The following is a 23,229-nucleotide window of genomic DNA, read 5'->3' as shown; positions in this document are numbered from 1 at the left end:
CAGACACCATTTACTACGCCAAGGCGACCCTTTATATTTGTCAGAGCGTTTATACGTGCAGGCTGTGTCATCATATATAAAATTAGTATTATATTGCATTCTGTGCACTGGTAAATATTATTGCAGGTCATTGTTCCTTATTGTTCCTTATTGTTCCTAATTTACATTCAAACATATTGAACTACCTATTTGACAAACGCCAGCATTCCCGCTGCAATTGTGGCATCTCTGTAAATGCAATACATTACATCTTGCAGGTTATCAAGGTCAGTGCGCAGTCAGCGGGTTTAAAAGTTCTGTTGACATTATCCCATTTGCTTGACAAGAAACTTCTTTAAAAAAGATTTATGACTATACAATGATTATCATGCGCTGAACGCAGGACATTTAGGTTAGACATTCAATTAATCAAAAATTGTGTCACCAGTGCTAGTTTTCCCAGACAAATACCATTCCATTTAGATAAATTGTGTGTGCCTGGAATTCATCTATATATATTTGTTGTTTGTTTTCATCTCATTTGTTAAAGTACATTCACTTTAATTTATTCTGAAAATAGTTAGATTTCTGAGGGATTTTCTTCTACAAAATTGATTGCTAAAATGAGTCAACTGAAAACAACAATAATACCTAGAATGACGATTGTATTTTATACCTGTTTCTTACTAAGTTAAAGCAATTAGTAATGACACTATTATCGTTTGTGCATTTTCTTGTACACTAACGCTTTATGCAGACATCAATGAGTAAACTAATACTAAATGTCTTGAATAATTGTGTATATAAATTATGATAATGTCAATTTTTTCTATACGTGCTTATATGAAAACACCATATTTTGCCAACCAGTGGGCAGAGTCTAAACTTTGCACGTGATGTGACTCATCTACTCATACATTCCATACTGGCCGCTCAAAGAGTAAACGATCATGTTAGAATATTCCTTGAGAAAATCCTTCATAAAAAATAATAGATTCTACAGGATTTTTTAACTAGACCTATTACAGATCTGTGATAATGCAGTCAAATTAAATTTAAAAACATGGTAATAATAAAATGTTAATGTTCTAGTAAATATATAAGGCTTTTTTCTTGACAAACAAGAAATTTACAACTTGCGTATCACAACGTCATTAAATGATATGAGTTCTTGTGCTCGTTCCCAGTTTTGGTATTTCTGCTGTGCTGTAGAAAATTTATCAGCGTTTTGCAAAGAACGCTGTAAAATAACGAAAACTTATCACTAAATACAAGAAAATGACTGCAATCTATACGTTTATAATTTATATTGATTTGTTAACTTGCTATCATAACATTAACTTCATATACTTTTATATATACAGTACAGTTCTTTAAATTTTGCCTATTTGAAAAATAAAATGGGAAACTGTGTTTTATTTTTTATAAATCTGCATGCTATGGAAAATATACTCATAGTATTTAAACAATATTTCTATATGTTCTTCTCCATACATTGAATACCTAAGGACAATGTTCTAATCAGTTCCAATATCTTTTTTGTAAAGGTGCGTCTGATCTCCCCCTTTTTGTAAAATAATGGAATAAACCATGCAGCGTACTTGATTTGTTAGCAATGACAAAAAGAATAGCAATATAAATAGAGTTTTAGGGATAGTTTTTCAAAACAAGGGCTGTTTGTAAAACATGCATGCCCCCCATATGGGCTGTCCGTTGTAGTGGCAGCCATTGTGTGAATACGTTTTTTGTCACTGTGACCTTGACCTTTGACCTAGTGACCTGAAAATCAATAGGGGTCATCTGCGAGTCACGATCGATGTACCTATGAAGTGTCATGATCCTAGGCAAAAGCGTTCTTGAGTTATCATCCGAAAATCATTTTACTATTTCGGGTTACCGTGACCTTGACCTTTGACCTTTTGACCTCAAAATCAATAGGGGTCATCTGCGAGTCATGATCAATCTACCTGTGAAGTTTCATGATCCTAGGCATATGCGTTCTTGAGTTATCATCCGCAAACCATTTTACTATTTCGGGTCACGTGACCTTGACCTTTGACCTAGTGACCTCAAAATCAATAGGGGTCATCTGCGAGTCATGATCAATCTACCCATGAAGTTTCATGATCCTAGGCGTATGCATTCTTGAGTTATCATCCGGAAACCATTTTACTATTTCGGGTCACCTTGACCTTGACCTTTGACCTACTGACCTCAAAATCAATAGGGGTTATCTGCGAGTCATGATTAATCTACCTGTGAAGTTTCATGATCCTAGGCGTATGCGTTCTTTAGTTATCATTCAAAAACCATTTTACTATTTCGGGTCACCGTGACCTTGACCTTTGAATTAGTGACCTCAAAATCAATAGGGGCCATCTGCGAGTCATGATCAATGTACCTATGCAGTTTCATGATCCTAGGACCAAGCGTTCTTGAGCTATCGTCTGACAACCACCTGGTGGACGGACCAACAGACCAACAGACCGACCGACCGACATGATCAAAGCAATATACCCCCTCTTCTTCGAAGGGGGGCATAACTATACAGTTTAACCAAACGATTCATAGCCATTATCAAAGGACCGTTTTTGTTTTTTGTGTGAACATTGTCATTTAAGTTATAATGTTCCATTCATCATTTTTGTCCTTCATTGAGAACTGCAGTGTGTATTCCTTATTCTCTAAAGGTATTTCTCTCCTCTGTCATGGATTTTCCCCCATAATTGCCCTAATATTTAGCAATTAAAAACACCAACATTTGTAAATATCTAATGAAATCAACACTCATAATGACTTAACTTTTGGTTCAATAATGTAGTCAGACATATAGGATTTTACGTTGCTACGCATACATATTTCATAGGTCATTATTCCAAGATTGCTTAAAATTGAGAAAAAAATCAAATCTCTGAACAATGAGAAATCATATCGAATTCGAGACGGACATATTATAAATAATAGGGGTCAATAAAATGCTTGTGTCTGTCAACAATGGAGAATACTTCTTAGATACAAACAATATTTATAATAAATTTAAACAATGAAAGAATGTCTGATAAAGTGAGTGTTTGTTAATTTCTCAAAGAAAAAACATTTAAAATGAGAATTGTGGATGTTTAAAAGCCGGTCGTGTAACTTATCAGAATGCTGTTACGTAAAAAAATTTTTTATCATTATTCCTTCTGTTTATAATAACATCAATATACATTGTTTATTATGTAATTAATTGTGTTTTATTTTCCAATTTCCATAAGCTTCATCTTAAATTCAACAGTATGACATGTAAAAGCAGATCGTATCGCAATACAATATGCGGATTGCGTATTGCAATATATACTGATATACTGATATATTGTAGCAGCTCTAAAAATTATAATCATTGTAAATGGGTAAAGACAAACATGGTTTCATTTATATGTAAGTTAATCTGATTATAACCAGATTCATATTCATATTCTGCTGTATAATGTGTGTCACTATGTACTGTAATAGCATGTTAGTGAAATTGATGATTTTAAAATGTATAAATATTACAATAAAATTAGTACATTTAACAATAAAACTTAAGTGTGAATGTTGTTCATAGTTGTTGATATTTTCCCCCAAACAGCCAACAAGGTGCTCAAATACAACCCCATATCCGTGATATTCTGCTATTTTTTTCCCCAATAAAAAGGTGAGGCTTTACACCCTCCAAGTACAAAAACAACAAGCCAATTCGTTGAATTGATATCCCCCGCCAATATGCTTCTTGACACAAAAGTGTTATATTTGACACTCAAAATAGCATTTTTTAAAGATACATGTACAAAGGGCCATAACTCTGTTATTATCAGATGGTGTACAATGCCATTTGGCGTGCATCATCCAAGTATCCATATATATACTCATACCAAGTTTCAAATGAAATCCGTCAAAGCACTTCCAAGATATGGCTCCCAACGGACGGAAAGACGGACGGATAGACAGACGGACAACGGCAAAACAATATCCCTCCGCCGATGGCAGGGGAAAACAACAACCTGGACCATGAGAGCACTAAACAGCCAACTATCAGACCAACAAATAGTTGTTTAAAGTAAACAAGAGCACCGCCTTGCGGATGCAGACCGCTCATCTATTTTCTTTTTAAAGGTGAAGGGACTCTCATTTTCAATCACAAAGGAGGGAGGGGTGGAGTGAAGAGGGGTGTATAGTGTGGGGGTGTGGACATTTATTACATTATTTTCCAAAAATGCGAAAAAAAAAAAACAAAAAAAAAAAACAAGGGCTGTTTGTAAAACATGCATGCCCCCCATATGGGCTGCCCGTCGTAGTGGCAGCCATTGTGTGAATACGATTTTTGTCACTGTGACCTTGACCTTTGACCTAGTGACCTGAAAATCAATAGGGGTCATCTGCGGGTCACGATCAATGTACCTATGAAGTTTCATGTTCCTAGGCAAAAGCGTTCTTGAGTTATCATCCGAAAATCATTTTACTATTTGGGGTCACCGTGACCTTGACCTTTGACCTTGTGACCTCAAAATCAATAGGGGTCATCTGCAAGTCATGATCAATCTACCTATGAAGTTTCATGATCCTAGGCGTATGCGTTCTTGAGTTATCATCCGTAAACCATTTTACTATTTCGGGTCACCATGACCTTGACCTTTGACCTAGTGACCTCAAAATCAATAGGGGTCATCTGCGAATTATGATCAATCTACCTATGAAGTTTCATGATCCTAGGTGTATGCGTTCTTGAGTTATCATCCGGAAACCATTTTACTATTTCGGGTCACCGTGACCTTGACCTTTGACCTAGTGACCTCAAAATCAATAGGGGTCATCTGCAAGTAATGATCAATCTACCCATGAAGTTTCATGATCCTAGGCGTATGCGTTCTTGAGTTATCATTCAAAAACCATTTTACTATTTCTGGTCACCGTGACCTTGACCTTTGACCTAGTGACCTCAAAATCATTAGGGGTCATCTGCGAGTCATGATCAATGTACCTATGAAGTTTCAAGATCCTAGGCCCGAGCGTTCTTGAGTTATCGTTTGACAACCACCTAGTGGACGGACCGACAGACCGACCGACCGACAGACCGACATGCGCAAAGCAATATACCCCCTCTTCTTCAAGGGGGGGGGGCATAAAAAAAACATGGGGGTGGGGGGGTGGGGGGGGATTCTTGGGTGCGATGGTTGGACGGTATTTCAAACATAAAATAATAAAAATAAATATTTGTGTTTTTTAACCGTTAAAAAAAAAGAAATTTGGGGGGGGGGGGGTATAGTGTGAGGGTGTGGTGGTCATTTGTGAGATGATCTTAAAAAAAAAAATTAGGGGGGGGGGATTCGGGTGGGGGGAAGGGGGGGGGTTGGAATTCTTGGGTGCGAAGGATGACTGTATTTAAAACATAAAATAATAAAAATAAATATTTGTGTTTTTAACCGTTTCAAAAAAAAATAATTTGGGGGGGGGGGGGTGGGTGGGGGGTATAGTGTGAGGGTGTGGTGGTCATTTGTGAGATGATCTTAAAAAAAAAAAAGGAGGGGGATTCGGGGGGGCGGGGGGGGAGGGCACCGGGGATGGTTTGGGTGGAGTCTATTGTGGTATGTCAGGTAAGAGTAGTTTTGTCAAAGTATCAATCAAATCTAATCATAAATAAAGAAGTTATGGCAATTTTAGCAAAATTTAATAATTTGACCTTGAGAGTCAAGGTCATTCAAAGGTCAAGGTAAAATTCAACTTGCCAGGTTCAGTAACCTCATGATAGCATGAAAGTATTTGAAGTTTAAAAGCAATAGCCTTGATAGTTAAGAAGTAAAGTGGATAGAAACACAAAATTTAACCATATATTCAAAGTTACTAAGTCAAAAAAGGGACATAATTCCGTAAAAATGACAACCAGAGTTATGCAACTTGTCCTTTTACTGTACCCTTATGATAGTTTGCGAGTGTTCCAAGTATGAAAGCAATATCTATGATACTTTAGGGGTAAAATTGACCAAAACACAAAACTTAACAAAATTTTCAATTTTCTAAGTATAAAGGGCCCATAATTTCGTCAAAATGCCAGTCAGAGTTACATAACTTTGCCTGCACAGTCCCCTTATGATAGTTAATAAGTGTTGCAAGTATGAAAGCAATAGCTTTGATACTGTAGGAATAAAGTGGACCTAAACACAAAACTTAACCAAATTTTCAATTTTTTAAGTATAAAAAGGGCCCATAATTCTGTCAAAATGCCAGTCAGAGTTACATTACTTTGCCTGCACGGTCCCCTTATGATAGTTAGTAAGTGTTGCAAGTATGAAAGCAATAGCTTTGATACTTACGGAATAAAATGGACCTAAACACAAAACTTAACCAAATATTTTCAATTTTCTAAGTATAAAAAGGGCACATAATTCTGTAAAAATGCACGCAAGAGTTATCTAACTTTGCCTGCCCAGTCCCCTCATGATAGTAAGTGTACCAAGTTTGAATGCAATAGCATTGATACTTTCTGAGAAAAGTGGGCCTAAACGCAAAACTTAACCAAAATTTTCAATTTTCTAAGTATAAAAAGGGCACTAATTCTGTCAAATTGCACGCCAGAGTTATCTAACTTTGCCTGCCCAGTCCTCTCATGATAGTAAGTAAGTGTACCAAGTTTGAATGCAATAGCATTGATACTTTCTGAGAAAAGTGGACCTAAACGCAAAACTTAACCGGATGCCAACGCCGATGCCGACGCCAAGGTGATGACAATAGCTCATAATTTTTTTTCAAAAAATAGATGAGCTAAAAAAAGGGATTAAGTAAGATTTTTTTGTCAATTTCTACCATTCTGATTAATAAGTTTGCAACTCAAATAAGAATTATATTTGTCAATACTGTGGTCAGATTTGACATGTCTGTCTATAATCCTTATGAGTGATTTTACAAATTGTCAAGGCCATCATGTGAAATATCAATGTAACATTTAAGTGTCGTCCCCATGCAGTCAGCACAAGATAATCTTGGACGAAACTTTACGCATTAAGTCCAGTTTTCACAGAGCGATTATTATTTTGTTCTGGGCTTATAGATAGATCAGTCCACGCCACACGTGAACATTCAAGGACAAACATGAAATTTTAAGGTCATCATGAGAAATGTCCAGGGCATACCTGTGCCGCCGTTCTTGTCGACCTGCTGTATGTCCACGTTGTGTTTGAGAAAGGTCTCCAACACCTGGTCCGCCCCCTTTCCCGCTGCCCACATGAACGCCGTCCTGCCCTCCACGTCTGCTTCGTCTGTCACATTGGCGCGAGACAGAAACACTTCAACCGTCTCCTGAATTGGATTAAATTGATGTGTTTTTTATGTGCGTACAAAAATGATGTTTCCAAGCATGGCTTCTTGCTCCTACTTTTCTGCAAATAAAATAATGTATGATCTTACCTTTACAACGGCATCTTTCCTGATCTCAAAAAAATGTATTTTTAACAAGAGCTGTCATAGGACAGCGCGCTCGACTATTCGAGTGCTTGACAGTATAACGTAAGCCATCATGGGGAAATTGTTTATATTCAATAATTTATTAGACGATCTTTAAAAATAAAAATATATAAAAAATGATTGGGGGGGGGGGGTATAATGGGGTATAATGTGGGGTGTGGTCATTTATTAGACGATCTTTCAAAATAAAAAAGGGAAAAAAAATTGTGGGGGGGTAGGGGGGGTGAGAGGGGGGTATAATGCGGGGTGGGGTAATTTATTAGATGATGTTAAAAAAAAATGGGGGGGGGAGGTTGAGGGGGGGGTAGGGAGGGGATTGAGAGGGGAGTTTAATGTGGGCTGTGGTAATTTATAAGATGTTAAAAAAACAAGATGTGTTTGTGAAACACAATGTCCCCCTATATGACGTTTGACCTTGTAGGATGACCTTGACCTTGACCCTTCACCACTCAAAATGTGCAGCTCCATGAGGAACACATTTATTTCAAATATAAAATTGCTAGCTTCAATATTGCAGAAGTGACATTACATGAGCAATTTTGACCCATATATTTGACCTTGAAGGATGACCTTGACCTTGACCTTTCACCACTAAAAATGTGCAGCTCCATGAGATACACATGCATGCCAAATATCAAGTTGCTTTCTCTAATATTGCAAAAGTATTCATAAAATTAGCGATTTGGGCCACATATATTTGACCTCTGACCTTGAAGGATGACCTTGACCTTGACCTTTCACACCCAAAATGTGCAGCTCCATGAGATACACATGCATGCCAAATATCAAGTTGCTATCTTCAATATTGCAAAAGTATTCATAAAATGAGCGATTTTGGCCACATATATTTGACATCTGACCTTGAAGGATGACCTTGACCTTAACCTTTCACCACTCAAATTGTGCAGCTCCATGAGATACACATGCATGCCAAATATCAAGTTGCTATCTTAAATATTGAAATACTGCAAAAGTGTACATTAAATGAGCGATTTTGACCCATATATTTGACCTTTGACCTTGATGGATGACCTTGACCTTGACCCTTTACCACTCAAAATGTGCAACTCCATGAGATACATATGCATGCCAAATATCAAGTTCCTATCTTCAATATTGCAAAAGTTATTGCAAATGTTAAAGTTGGCGCAAACCAACCAACCAACAGACCAACCAACAGACCAACCAACAGACCAACCAACAGACCAACAGACAGGGCAAAAACAATATGTCCCCCACTACTATAGTGTGGGACATAAAAATGGGGGGGGGTTGGGGGGATGGTTGAGGGGGCAGGGAATCTGGGTAGGGGCATGGGGTATTGTTTGGGTCAAATCCATTGTGGTATTCAGGTAAGTGTTGTTTTGTCAAAGTAATAATAAAATGTGATCATACATAAAGAAGTTATGGCAATTTAAGCAAAATGTTCAATTATCGAAGTGTAAAAGGGGCCACAATTATGTCAAAATGCTTGATACAGTGGTCTGCTCTTGTTTATAGGTTGGGGTCATGTTGGTAAACAAGTATGCAAAATATAAAAGCAATATATCAAAGGATATAGGAAATATTTGGGGTATTACGCAAAGTTTAACATAGATTTATCAATAATATGCATATTCTAAGTATAAAAGGGGCAATATTCTGTCAAGATGTTTGATACAGTTGTCTGCTCTTGTTTATAGGTTGGGGTCATGATGGTTAACAAGTATGCAAAACATGAAAGCAATATGTCAAGGGACATTGTAAATATTTGGGGTAGTACGCAAACTTTAACATTTGCTGCATATTCTAAGTGGAAAAGGGGCCATAATTATGAAAAAATGCTTGATAGAGTTGTCTGCTGTTGTTTTTAGGTTGGGGTCATGTTGGTAAACAAGTATGCAAAATATGAAAACAATATGTCAAGGGACAATGAAAATAATTGGGGTAGTACGAAAACTTTAACATTTGCACGCTAATGGAAACGGAAACGCCGATGCCGGGTTCAGTAGGATAGCTCCACTATATATATTTTATATATAATAGTCGTGCTTAAAATAACAGCAAACGATTCGCTATTTAAGGCTAGATTAAAGGTTTTGCCCATGACAGGACACTTCCACGGTCTCCTGATTGAGTAAACTGGGCTAAATGAATGTGCATTAAGTGTCATCCAAGGTTAGCCTGTGCAGTCTGCACAGGCTAATTAGGGACAACACTATCCACCTAGACAGTATTTGTGTTCAGAAGAGACATGAACACTTCCACAGTCCCCTGAATGGGATACCCTTGTTGAATTAACTTAAGTTTTTAACTCAACTACGAATGGGATACGCTTGCTCACTTAACTAAAGAGTTCCCACATGTTTATCAGGGATATGAGCCACGAGCCTTGGCGAGTGGTTCAGATTTTCGTGCCGAGCAAAATCAACTTTGCTTTATTCGGCACCGACCTAGTATTCGATTTATCCCATCAATTTCCTTAGTCGTAAATTATTTCTTTAAAAATAGAAAAGGAAAATCGAACTACATGAACAACCCCAAAGTTATTTTAAGCAAACATTTTTTTATTATTTTAATCGTGCCGAGCCTAATACATTACAAAAAGATCAGTAACTAACCTGTTTTTCTGTTTATCATACCTCTACGTCCCCGATTTTTAAGAAATAATGAAAAAAACACACTTAACAACTGCAACTTAAATGTGAAAGGACCGGGAAAGAACATGCATTGTGTCGTATGAGGTGTTAAAAATGACGTCACGAGTACGCGTACTTAATATTTGTAAATAATGTTTTTTTACTTTTTGAGTTGCATTATTTGTTAAAAATATATTACATCTTGGTATCAAATTGTTTGTTTTGTTGAATCTGATTCGATTTTACTAAAAATGATTACTTTATAGTTGATTCCGAGTAATATGACCATTCTCCGCCGCGCGTGACAGCTATATTTCAGCACTGTCGAAATAGAGGAAAATTTATTCCACAGTGGTTTATTTCGACAATGCACGTCTGATGATGGGATAAAAGCTGTTAGTCACATTCAAGGGAATATAATAAGCATATATGGATCATTAGAGAAGAACAAAGTGTCTTGCACATCTGCACTTACACATGTAATAATGAGGACATTTTTATTGCTTGACAAATGGGAAAGTAGTTCATTTCACAAAACACACAATAATAGAGCTGTGCTCTGCGAAAACGGGGTTAAACGCATGTGAGTAAAGTGTTATCCCAGATTAGCCAGTGCAGTCTGCACAGGCTTATCAGGGACAACACTGTCCACATACACTGAATTTTAGTTGAGAAGGGACTTCCCTTAATCGAAAAGAAAACATAAAATGTGAATGATTTGTCCCTGACTAGCTTGTGTGCACTGCACAGGCTAATCTGGGACAAAACTTTACACATATGAATTAAGCCCAGTTTTCCCAGAGCAACTCGCCAAGTGGGTAATTTCAAAACATCAGTGTCATTAATTCAGATTTACATTTTTTATAAAAAATACATAATAATAATTATGTATCACCATTTGTAAATTAACTTCATGTTTAAAGAAAACTCTGATTTATAAGTGACCCACTCACGTCAAAGTTGTTTTGCGCTGCGTAGTGTAAAGGTGTGGCCCCGTTCTGGTCTGAACTCGAGAATTCCGCCTTGTTGTCCAGCAGCAGTGATACGATCTTTGAATGACCTGATAACGGATTTCAAGACTATTTTGAAAGTAAAAAAACTCTAGGACAACTGGGCTTTATGTAGGTGCATAAAGTATTTTATCCTATTACCAGATGAAAATCGATAGTATAACAACGATCGTATAAACTTAAGCTTTATACTATCGATATTTTTAGACCATGGTTTTCCGATCTCTATTTAAAGAACACTATATGGTTCAATGTGACGTCATAGCAAACGATGACGTTGAAGTGAACACTTCGGAGATAACTTGGGAAACCATCGCTGTTTCTTTGAATTTTAAGTATTTTTACTCTTTTTGAACGATAAACGACCACAAAATAATAGGATAAATAGAATATTATGTGAGTGTCGGATAGAGATCAAGTTTATCATGCTCGGCTCAAAACTTTGTAGCGCTCAGCAAGCCTCGCGCTACATCTTTCTCAGCCTCGCATGATAAACTTGATCTCTATCCGACACTCACATAATATTCTCTATGTCTCAGATTAACCTATGCAGTTATGGAATTAACTTAGCAAAAATCCTGTTAATGCAAAAAGTGTCTCGTCCCTGATTAGCATGTGGGGTCTTCACGGACTAATCTGGAACAACACTTAACGCATATGCATTTAGCCCCATTTACCCATAGCTAGGCAAGAGGTACAATAGTTGGTTTTACAATCTCAAACAGTGTTAGTTTGTTATTCTTTGTGGGGCTTATTGGGGTTTTTAATTGCAAAGAATGAAAATGAGATTTGCTGTGCGAAAACCAGGCTTATTTGGGAGTTCACTTTCAATTGGATTTTCCTTTAAAAGAGACTTCCTTTAAACAAAAATTACAATTAAAGTGAAAAAAGTATTGTCCTTTGCAGACTGCACATGCTAATCTGGAAGAATCCTTTATGCACATGAAAACCCTAGCAGTACTACACACATTATCAGGGGTGTGATTGAGCTAAAGTCTGATGGGAGGAAAATTCTGTATTATGACTTTGACTAGGCAAATCACATGCATAACGCAATTATAAACCTTAAAACAAGCATTTAAATAGACACCATCTTAAACTATAACCAAACAAATTCACCGAACACAAACAAGGGGCAGTAACTCACCAAGTACAGCAGCCCAGTGTAGAGGGGTCCTGAACATGTTGTCCAGGGCAGAAACATTGCAGTTGTCAACAGCGACCTGAAAGCAATTTGTGTACCAATTGATGTAATCACAAAGTTGCCTTTTGATAGAAAAGTCCTACAGCTATTCCCATCAATTAAAATAGTAAAGGATATTTGTTCATGTTAGTGTAAGATCGTTTGTTATTTCACGAGTGATCATACAAAAAATATATTTCCACGAGTGGCGCTGCAACGAGTCAAAATATTATTTTTCTATGATCACGAGTGAAATAACAACCGATCTTACACTAACATGAACACATTTTCTGTTTCTTTTATGCCCCTTTTTCATGAAAATAAATAACAGCTGTTTCCCTTTCGCTGAAAAGTTACTCCTTCTCCTGTGGCGTGCCTCAATACAGTTCAAATCACAAAATGACGTTATTAGTGTGACGAAATGACGTCATTATACCAGCGAAATTCTCTAGTTAAACTCTTTTAAAATCTAAATAACAGTGAAAAAGCATAAAATAAAAAGAATATGTTGGATTCGGTGGAATGTAGATTTTAATTCACTCGTGATCATAGAAAAAATATGCATAATTATTTATGATAATTTAAAAATAGAAAAGGGAGTTCCGAAAATGTATTCTTCTCACTGGTGAAAAGAACAATGTACTGTGAAACCATTATATATCGTCAGGCATTAATTTTCGTATATTTCGTCAGTCGACGGATTGACGAATTCAAGATCCTAACGAACAATTATGTCCCATATTTGAACAAATTAAGACTGAATTACCAAACGCATGAGGCACTAAAATTCAACGTAATTCACGCATATATACATGTACTCCGTCTATACGTTATCAAGATAAATCCGGTTTTGACACAAATGGGTGTAGTTTACACAGTGTACTTAACTGACACGTGACATTGCTCTTAAACGCGAAAGCAGTACAGCTGTATAAACTGCGTTGACTTCGTTTAGGTAGAATTGTTATGATAAGCGCTAAATGTTAACAACCCATTGTTTGTATTGTGTTTTTCAGTGTTGTTGCAGAAGATTATACAGCCTCCACACACCGGATTAGATCCGGATCAAAGACAATAAACAAATTTTAAAGATGATGATGTATATTCTTACCGTATACACATTCTCCGCATTGATTACAAATAAATACAGAACATTTTGATTTGTGTTTGGTTGTTTGCGTTTAACTACAATACAGGTGTAAAAATTGCTTGTGCTTCGTTTATGGGCTATCGATCTTTTTAATCATTGATATCTTTTACAAGTTTTACGATACATGTTTCAAATAATTGTTACTTGTAGCAATTGAAAACGTAACAGGTAAAGAGAAATTAGCCATCATGATGATAAGTTCCATCCAAACGTAGGAGAATTTTGTTTTCAGAAATTCACTTTGATTTTTTCGCGATTTTCAGGAAATCCCCGGAAAGCACGTGTTTCGAATGACTGAGTATGATGCAATAAAACATTGCTTTGTATCCTATTGCATTCAATCCAATTTAAACTCACTCTTCTATTGGTTGTTACAATTAAATCTGAACTTTGCCCTATGAAACCGCCCTATGTCCCATAATGCACTGTTTGTCCGAAAATTATTGTACTTAAAGTGATCAAATATTTACGATTCAAAACTCTTGAAACTTTATTGAAAACTGACCAAATAGTTTGCTAACACTAATTTTAACCAATAATCTTCGCACCTTCTCTAATTTGCGCCGATAAAGGTAATATTGTTATTAGTTTGGCCATGATAATAAATGAATAAGACCAATTGGCAACTGGCTTCACTGTTTCAAACCCGGGTTTCAAACACTCGTTAACGGTTATTCGGTCCCACTTATCCGCTTATCATAATAATGATACACTGATGGGGGCAAATTACTGATCAACTGATAACAAAAGACTAGTACATTGTATATTGACATGTGACCAACAGGCCCCACTTCCTGCAAGTGACTCTCGAGTTTCCTCCCTCTTTCCCCACTATGATTTTTCGCATCCGCGATATATTTCGGACAAACAAATCGGATATTGACTGAAGCATTTTTTTTTCAAAGTCAGGAATTGGCGAATTTAAGTGCTGACGAAAACGACATTTTTATAAAAAAATAACGAAATTTCGTGCTGGCGAAAATAAATGATTTCACAGTATTTATTTTCACTGCTTTTATTTTACTATAGAAATGTCATATTTTATCATTAGGTATAAAAGAAAAGATGTTATTCTGATTGGATAATTTGATCACATGACCTGTTGTTTTTTATCTTTATATCAACCCACAAAAAAAATATTCAAAAAGTTGCCAAATAACATCAATATTTTTCTAAAATTGCATAGATGTTGCTTATAATTTGTCAATGGTGATTATATCACATTAATTTTCATTTATTATTATTATTGTATTATATTTGCAATTACCAAGCTGACTGTAACAAATTAACTCATAATTTGAAGCAATCATAAAAAAAAAATTCAATAAAGCCATGTTTTTTTTTTACCCTTTCAAAATGTTGCATCTGTGGCATAGTGACATCTGTTTAAGCTAGTCAAAAATTATCATTTAAACACACGTCTTTGTTTATTGGTCATGGTGTCAACAATGGCTGTTGTTGGTTGCTGAATACAGTGAGTTGTTTAACATTGCTGAGACATGTTGAAAACAGGACAAGTGGACAGTACTTCGGTCACTTAATGCAGGTAGATGTTTAAAACAAGTGAGCCATGTCCCGGGAAGACTAGGCTTCAAGCATGTGCGTAATGTGTTGCTTCAGATTAGGCGGATAGTGTCGTACCTGTGCTGGACCCAGTTTGGGCAGATGTATTAAGTCAAGTTTTCCTAGAACAAGGTTTAAAATGTTGTAAGCTTAGGTTGGTACTGTACTCACCAGTGCTTTTACGACGGCCTCGTTACCATCGGCAACCACTAAATGCAGGGCAGTTCTTCCCTCATAATCCTGCCAGTTTATAACACTCGGGGTCGTGTCCTACGAAATAAAGAATTAGAAAACTAGTATGAGATTTGATCTGGGAAAACTCGTTCAATAGAAACAACTTCAATAAATTGAAGGAATTTGTATAAATATGCAAAATTGTCACTCTGAGAAAAAAGTTCTTAATGCATGTGGGTAAAGTGCCATCCCAGAATAGCCTGTGCAGTCCGCACAGGCTTATCATGGGACGACACTTTCTGATTTTATGGAATTTTGTGTTTTTTAAGTCCAGTCCAGGCAGAAAGTGTTGTCCCTGATTAGCCTGTGCAGACTGAGCACGCTAATCTGGGATGAAACTTTACACAATGTGCTTAATACATGTAGTTTTATTTCAAAGCCATTCTACTTGATAATACTCATAACAGAAATGTGTGTTGTTTTTTTGAATATATTTATATGACAAGTTGACTTTAGCCTTAAATCATGACTTTTATTTTATTTTACCCTATTCGGAATTTAACTAAGTCTGAGTCTTTTGAATTTGTGTCACAAACATATTTGCATATTAAAAACCAAATTGGAGTAACTTAAGTTTGAATGACTAAACATTACCCAACCAAATAATGCCATTTTTTATTTTTACATCATGTAAATAGGCAGAAAAACTGTTTCCTCTGACTTACAAATAACATCTTTTAACAACTTTCAATGACAGTTAACATAATGAGCCCCAGTTACCAAAATGAGCCACAGTTACCAACAACAGCTCCGCAATCGGAGAACTAGTCACCCCAATTTCAATAGGGGTCATCTACTGTCTCAGGCCATGTTAAGGTAGCGCACCCGTAATGGGCACCTTTTTTAATATAATCTAATGTATTATTTTCTTAATCGGCATCGTTTCACTGAACTACATGCACATTTTTAGGTCGGCTTTCCATGCTTTTTAAAAACAAATACTGATTTTTTCAAAACCACCCCCACGCTTGGCTTTTTCCACTTTATTTGCACCCCTGGGGTATATGAAAGTTCCATAATTCATCCAGATTTCCAAACATGGGCATGCAGTTGGTGTGTACAGATGCAGTAAAGGTGTTTTAAGTTTAATCTAGATGAAATAAGTATTCTTTTACAGACATTATTTTTTATAACTTGTTATCTATGGAAGAGCGCCATGAAATGTAAGTGGTTTCAGCCAGGTAGAAATTGGGTTGGTTAAAAACAAAGTGTCATTAAATTTAAAATAGTATCATTTAAGTAATATTTTGAACTTAGTTTTATATAGATACACTATATACAGCAAAAATACCAAGAAATAGACAGATTTACCGTTTACTTTTGTAAATAAAAATAAAAATTCAACATGCATGATTCGTATTTTCAGCAATAAATCACCCAATTTAGCCATAATGTTGTTTTAATTTTAAAAATTTAAGAATGCGCATAAAAATTGCAACATATTTAACAATAAACATATCTTATATGCTATTTTAAATCAAATTACGTTATAAAAGAAATATAACGCGTCGCAAAAAGTATGCAATGTCGGAAGGATTTGAACCTATGCGGAAAGATCTCAAAAGATTTCTAGTCTATCGCCTTAAACACTCGGCCACGACAACTTCACATTCGTGCGTGCTTAAAGTAGATATCCATAAGTACACAGGTAAAAAGGCTCTTCGATCTTAGAAAAAATCGCAGGAAATCATTATGGGTGCGCTACCTTAAGTATCAAGCCAATCGTTCAATTCGTTGACAAGTTATTGACTGGAAGACACCGATAGAAAAGACCGACGACAGACAGACAGACCGACAGACCGACAGACATCCAGCACAACAATGTAACCCCTCTTCTTTGAAGGGCGGCATAAAAATGAGCAACAATTTCCAAAATGAACCACTGTAACAAAAATGAGCCACAATTACCAAAATGAGCTACTGTCACCAAAATAAGCCACAGTTACCAAAATGAGCCACAGCTCCAAAATGAGGCACAGATACCAAAATGAGCCACTATAACAAAAATGAGCCACAGTTACCGAAATAACACACAGTTCCAAAATGAGCCACATATACCAAAATGAACTACAGTAACAAAAAATTAGCCACAGTTACCAAAAATGAGCAACAGTTAACAAAATAACCCAGTTACCAAAATGAGCCACAGTTACCAAAACAAGCAACAGTAACCAAAAATTAGCCACATTTACCAAAATAACCCACAGTTACCTATTTGAGCCAAAGATACAAAATGAGCCGTAGTAACCAAAAATTAGAAACAGTTACCAAAATGAGATAATGTTACCAAAAATAAGCCACAGTAACAAAAATGAGCTACAGATACAAAATTAATAACAGTTACCAAAATGAGCCTGACGCAGTTGACAGCCTCCGCATCTCGACTACTTGCTGCCCAATGGAGTGGCGTTTTTCCCTCAATGTCGGGAATGCCTATGTTCGAGTCCTGAGATGAAAAAGAGAAAACGCTGAGCTTTTATCAGAGTATAAAATATTAAAATTGTTACAAATGTATACATTTTTTGACCACACATACATATTGGAAAAATGGTTAGAACTTAAGTTCTGCAACATTATCAAGAGTGTTTTACAGATCTTTTATTACAAATGGATAACACTCCTACAGTATTGTTGAAAAAACATAATTCATACATTGAAGGAACATAATTCATACATTGATTATCAAAAAACATTAGCCTGCCCTCTGTTCAAAATCCTAAATATCCTAAACATCATGTACATGTACTTTGAATGAAATTGCTTAACCAAGTATTTTCATCAAAATTTTCATTTAAAATAGGACGTGCCCTGAACATGACTGCGTATACAACAAACCATTGTTCGGGTTTATTGTTTATCTTTCATGTTCAATAACTATATTTTCTGATTAGGGCTGTCACGATACGCCGTGAGCGTACCGCGGTATATCGTGGTACGGCAACACTGTATCGCGGTACGTACCGCGATATTTTACAGAATATGTATCTGTGAAGAAAACAGCAGAATAACAAGTTTTACAAACTTTATTAAACTCAATAATCAGAAAACACTGGTATCATAGTATGACTAGAAACTGTAAAATAAACTGTAATAAACTTGATAGAAGTAGTCATTGTTATTGTTCGCGTCTTTTTCTAAAATGTCCGCCATGTTGTTTACAATAGCTGTGACTACGATCTGTGTAAATCGAACGCTTCAAGGGCATGTTCAAAATGCGGAGTCAGCGGGCCCAGTATTGAAAATCCGTAGCGTTCTGACTCTTCCTCGACTTATTCAGAATCTTAAGATAACATGATTCGGAAGTGCCATGCTTTGAACGATCGATATACTAAAGAAAGAAAATAAGAAATAGAATAAACATCTTTTGGATAATAATGAACTTATTTGCAAAGGAAATCTGTCCCTAATTCCAAAAAAGGTACGGACCCATACATCGCCGTATTTTAAACGTGAAAGTTAAACATCTACAAGTGGAAGCGCTTGCTTGACCTGGATATTAACGGATTATTTATTTAGCCCTTTTGAATCGCTTCTACATTTTTCAAAACGATATCTATATCAAAATAATTATGTAATGTATTTATATCTGTGCTAATATAATAATATTTTAAAAAAACGGTGCGGCAACACAGTACCGCAGTGCATTTTTTTTCACTACATGCACCGCGATATACCGATATACCGGTGAATCGTGACAGCCCTATTTCTGATAAGCCAAAATGAAGTATAAATTCTACCCTCTTTTAATTAACTTTACCTTATATTCTCACATTATCAACCGTACAAGATTAAACCAATCCTATAGGCTACACAATTATAAACCCTTTACCATTCAGATACGCACTTTGACGCATTTGTAGTCCCTTAGAATATATAAATGGGCCGTGCTCTGTCAAAAAGGGTTTTAATGCATGTGCATAAAGTGTCGTCACAGATTGTAGTCCCTTAGAATATATAAATGGGCCGTGCTCTGTTAAAAAGGGGTTTAATGTATGTGCATAAAGTGTCGTCACAGATTGTAGTCCCTTAGAATATATAAATGGGCCGTGCTCTGTTAAAAAGGGGTTTAATGCATGTGCATAAAGTGTCGTCACAGATTGCTGACTGCACAAGCTAATCTGGGACAACACTTTACGCACATGCATTAAACTCCCTTTTCACAGAGTGCTGTTCAATTTACTTTAAGATCTTTCTGACAAGATTTACATTTCAAAGCTTTCATTTCCAGCTCTTAAGATACTTATGAGCAACACACAACATTATAACTGAACAGACTGCCAGTTACTCGCAGGCTGTTCTGGTTTTATGCTGGTTGCACAAATCAAATTTCACTTTGCTTCTAAGCAGGAAAGGGTTAAACACATGCTGACATACATGTAGATTGCCTAGTGTTTTTCACAAACCTGCTTGATCAGCATTTTCACGTGTTCTAAATTCCCATATGATGCAGCCCAGTGTAATGCTGTCCTCTGAAAAAATACAAACAAAATGCAACTGAGCCATTCTTTTTAATTGTATATTGAAAGGTACAATCTACGCTAGAGCCAGATAGAAGATGTTATGTCCAGTGCTCCAGCTAGGAAATGAAAAGGGCAGGGTGCTATTTTGTCAAAAGGGAACTGTTATGCACAAGGTCATATTATCCATATGGCATATTTTCAATACCACATGTGTTATAAATTTCAATCAAAATAAGTCTTGTTCTGGGAAAACAGTGCTTAATTACACAGACTTATCATGGATGGCATTTTCAGCTTACACTGAATTTTCTTTAGTAACATACTTCCTTCAAATAAAACAAGAGATTTGTTTGTCAGACATACAATGCCCCCTAATGCACCGCTTTGATTTAACTTTTTTGAACTTTGACCTTAAAGGATGACCTTGACCTTTCACCACTCAAAATATCAAGTTGCTAGGTTCAATATTGCAAAAGTTATGAAGAAGGTTTAAGTTTTGGTTAAAGTTTTGGGACACACGGACACGTACAATGACAGACAGGCCAAAAACAATATACCCCCGATCTTTCGATCCGGGGGCATAAAAATCCATGAAAGCAAAATAGTTATCCCTGATTATTAGCCTGTGTGAACTGGTGCAACACTTAACGCACATGCATCAAGCCCCGTTTTATCAGAATGAGGCTCAAATGGAACAGAGGCCTTCTTTTTCATCTAATATTGAAGCATACAACATTCATCAGAGTCACAGATAAGATGTACAATTATATTTATTTTCAATAAATGTTGAATACTTGGAGTCAAATGACTCGGTGCATGAAAATCGCAGAGGTCAGTATAAGATTTCGTGGGTCAAATGTTTGATATATATCGAATATTACGCTAGTCAATTGTTCCAAAAGTTTGTATCACTCGAGTGGCTTGTGTGATGACGTATCACATGAGAGGCGGAGCCTCGAGTGTGATGTGAAATAGCACAAGCCACAAGAGTGATACAAACTCTTGGAACAATTGTCTAGCGTAATATTCCTTTTATTATATACAACAACTAACGAAAACAGTTAACAATTGTATTTAAAACTTTAACAAAACTGACAAAACAATGACTAATGGTTAAACGGTACGCCATAGTTTATTTAAGACACATATGAATACAGTTTATGTAAATTAACGTGTTAACATTCGAACCGGGAAAACACAGGTTTCCGACACGCTGACCTTAATGCCATCATTAATCTAATGTTTATAACAATTAAGTTGACAACTTTAAATTTTAATCCGATGTTTATAACAAAAACGTTGAAAGGATATGCAATTCCACTTCTATCTTCCATGTCTTTATCGAAACTTAGTTTAAACCACACTATTGTATTGTATTCCTATCGAAATATACATTTATGCATGAGAAACACACACTCGAAAATACGTTTTGAATTCGTTCTAAGTTTTTGACAAATAGTTACTGTTTAAAAGAGCACGTCCGACATGTCCTTAAATTCCAGAGAGTTTAGATAAAACCATTGTGTTTCGTCGCAGAAATGACGTCACACGATGTACCTCGTAATATATTTCGTAATACATGTATTAAATATTTCTATTTTCAGTGCGCGTAATGTGATGTCATTAAATGGGTCAAAGTAGTCCGGCTAGTATGGTAATACGGAATTGGAAACAGCAAGTAGCGTAATACGGGATTTTTTATTTCAACGATTGATACAACCTGTTTTTTGTAAAAAGCATTAAACAGGTATATAGTAAAAATAGTTATCGTTTAGCATACTAGTCAATTCTCTACAAATGTATTTTAGTATACATGTTAGTGAAATACTATGCAATTTTACACAATTTGTATCATAATATAATATCTTATTGATGTAGCTTTCCAATAGCATTTGCACATAAATGATGCAAAAAAAGTAACTAAAGTAAGTAGCAGGAGGCTGAAGTGGGTAAATTACAAAATGCTTGCACAAATCAGAATTTTGCTTCAATTGAAACCCTATTTTAGAATTATAATTCTTTTTAAATAAATCCTTGAACATTGTACGCATTGTGTTTAGCATTATACATTTTGGTAATGGTATCAATTAATCTGCATAACAGTTTTTATCAATATTAATTAACCATGTGAGAAAAAGTGTTGCAAAAAACAAAGTTATCATGGAAAACAAATTACCCTAAACTACTTGTCAACCAACGAAGGACAAGAAATCATGTTTCCTCGTAAAATTTTAACTGAAATTTTACATTATTGTTAACTAAGAAAATCTAATGCCGAACCTTGTTTCTATCCTGATCATCAATCTCCCCCGGGGACAGCTGCCGTAGCAACAGAGTCATGCACTTGGGTGACTTGTGTCTTGTACACAGGTGTACAGCGGTCTGGCCTTCGTTATCCTTCATATGGCAGTCAGCACCCTTCGATAGCAGCAGCTTAATCAGGCGAACATTACCCTGTAACAAAAAGCAGCTTTATTAAACAACCATTACCCTGTTACATCTAATATGATTCATTGTCAAATATGGCTCAGTCAAATACGGCTCGGGGTCAAATATAGCTCAGGGTCAAATATACCCAGGGTCAAATATGGCTCAAGGTCAAATATGACAGCTGTTGTAGCAACAAAGTCATAAACTTTGGTGACTTGTGTCTCAGAATCAGAAGATGGTTAAGAATCAAAAATGACTCAGAGTTAAATATGGCTCAGGGTCAAATATAGCACAGGTTCAAATAAAGCTCAGGGCCAAATATGGATCAGGGTAAAATATAGCTCAGGGGTCAAATACTTTCAAATCATAATTATTTGTGGGACATAATTTTTTTTATAAATTCATGGGTTGACCTTTGGATGAATTTAACACAAACATATAAGAAAACCACAACACTCAATCCTTTTTTGTTGTTTCTGAACTGAGATTAAAAACAAGTTTACCTGTCCCCAAAAGTCATATTTGATAACAGTGAGCCACTCTGTGTGCTGCCTAGAACAGAGCTGTCCTTCCCCCCTTATTCTTTATTTTAGTCTGCCCCCAGCCCTCAGCAGTATAGCTCAAAATCAAATATGGCTCAGGGTCAAATATGGTTCAGGGTCAAATATATCTCAGTTTCTAATATGGCTCAAATACGGCTCAGGGTCAATTATTGCTCAGGGTCAATTATTGCTCAGGGTCAAACATAGCTCAGTGGCAAATAAAGCTCAGGGGCAAATACAGGTCAGGGGCAAATATAGGTAAAGGGCAAATAAAGCTCAGGGTCAAACCTTGTGTGCTGCCCAGTGAAGGGCGGTCCTTCCCCCTTTGTCCTTCATGTTGGTCTGCGCCCCAGCCTTCAGCAGTAGTTCGGCACACTCCAGTCGGTCAGCCAGCACACAGAACATCAGGGGTGTGCGGCCGAACTGGTCCCCGGCATCCAGTAGGCCAGTTCCAATGTTGGCTAAATGAAACACACACCAGAAATCAGCAAAATGTTTTTGCCCGATTCAGAAAAGTAGTACATGTAGTACAGCGCCATTAGGGAAAAATAACCCAGGGCTTTCCTTAGACCTCAAATCTC

The 23,229-nt window shown here is 36.3% G+C and overlaps 2 protein-coding genes across 2 annotated transcripts in view; one reads left to right on the top strand and one right to left on the bottom strand.

Annotated features, from left to right (window-relative positions):
• The window catches only part of LOC127847285 (inversin-like), a 178,446-nt gene extending 155,395 nt beyond the window's left edge, over nucleotides 1-23,051 (bottom strand). Inside the window, exons 1-2 of the mRNA XM_052379099.1 lie at nucleotides 22,937-23,051; nucleotides 22,099-22,130 (exon numbers count right to left, since the gene is read on the bottom strand). The gene's annotated coding sequence lies outside the window, so the exon portion shown is untranslated. The remainder of the gene's footprint in view (nucleotides 1-22,098; nucleotides 22,131-22,936) is intronic.
• LOC127847295 (uncharacterized) overlaps nucleotides 1-23,229 on the top strand; it is a 248,008-nt gene that overhangs the window by 86,294 nt on the left and 138,485 nt on the right. The gene's annotated exons all lie outside the window — the stretch shown is intronic.

This window comes from Dreissena polymorpha, chromosome 10, assembly GCF_020536995.1.
Source record: "Dreissena polymorpha isolate Duluth1 chromosome 10, UMN_Dpol_1.0, whole genome shotgun sequence".
Classification (NCBI taxonomy): Eukaryota; Metazoa; Mollusca; class Bivalvia; order Myida; family Dreissenidae; genus Dreissena; species Dreissena polymorpha.
Note: the sequence above shows the minus strand (reverse complement) of the source record. Positions and strands in the feature narration are given on the sequence as shown.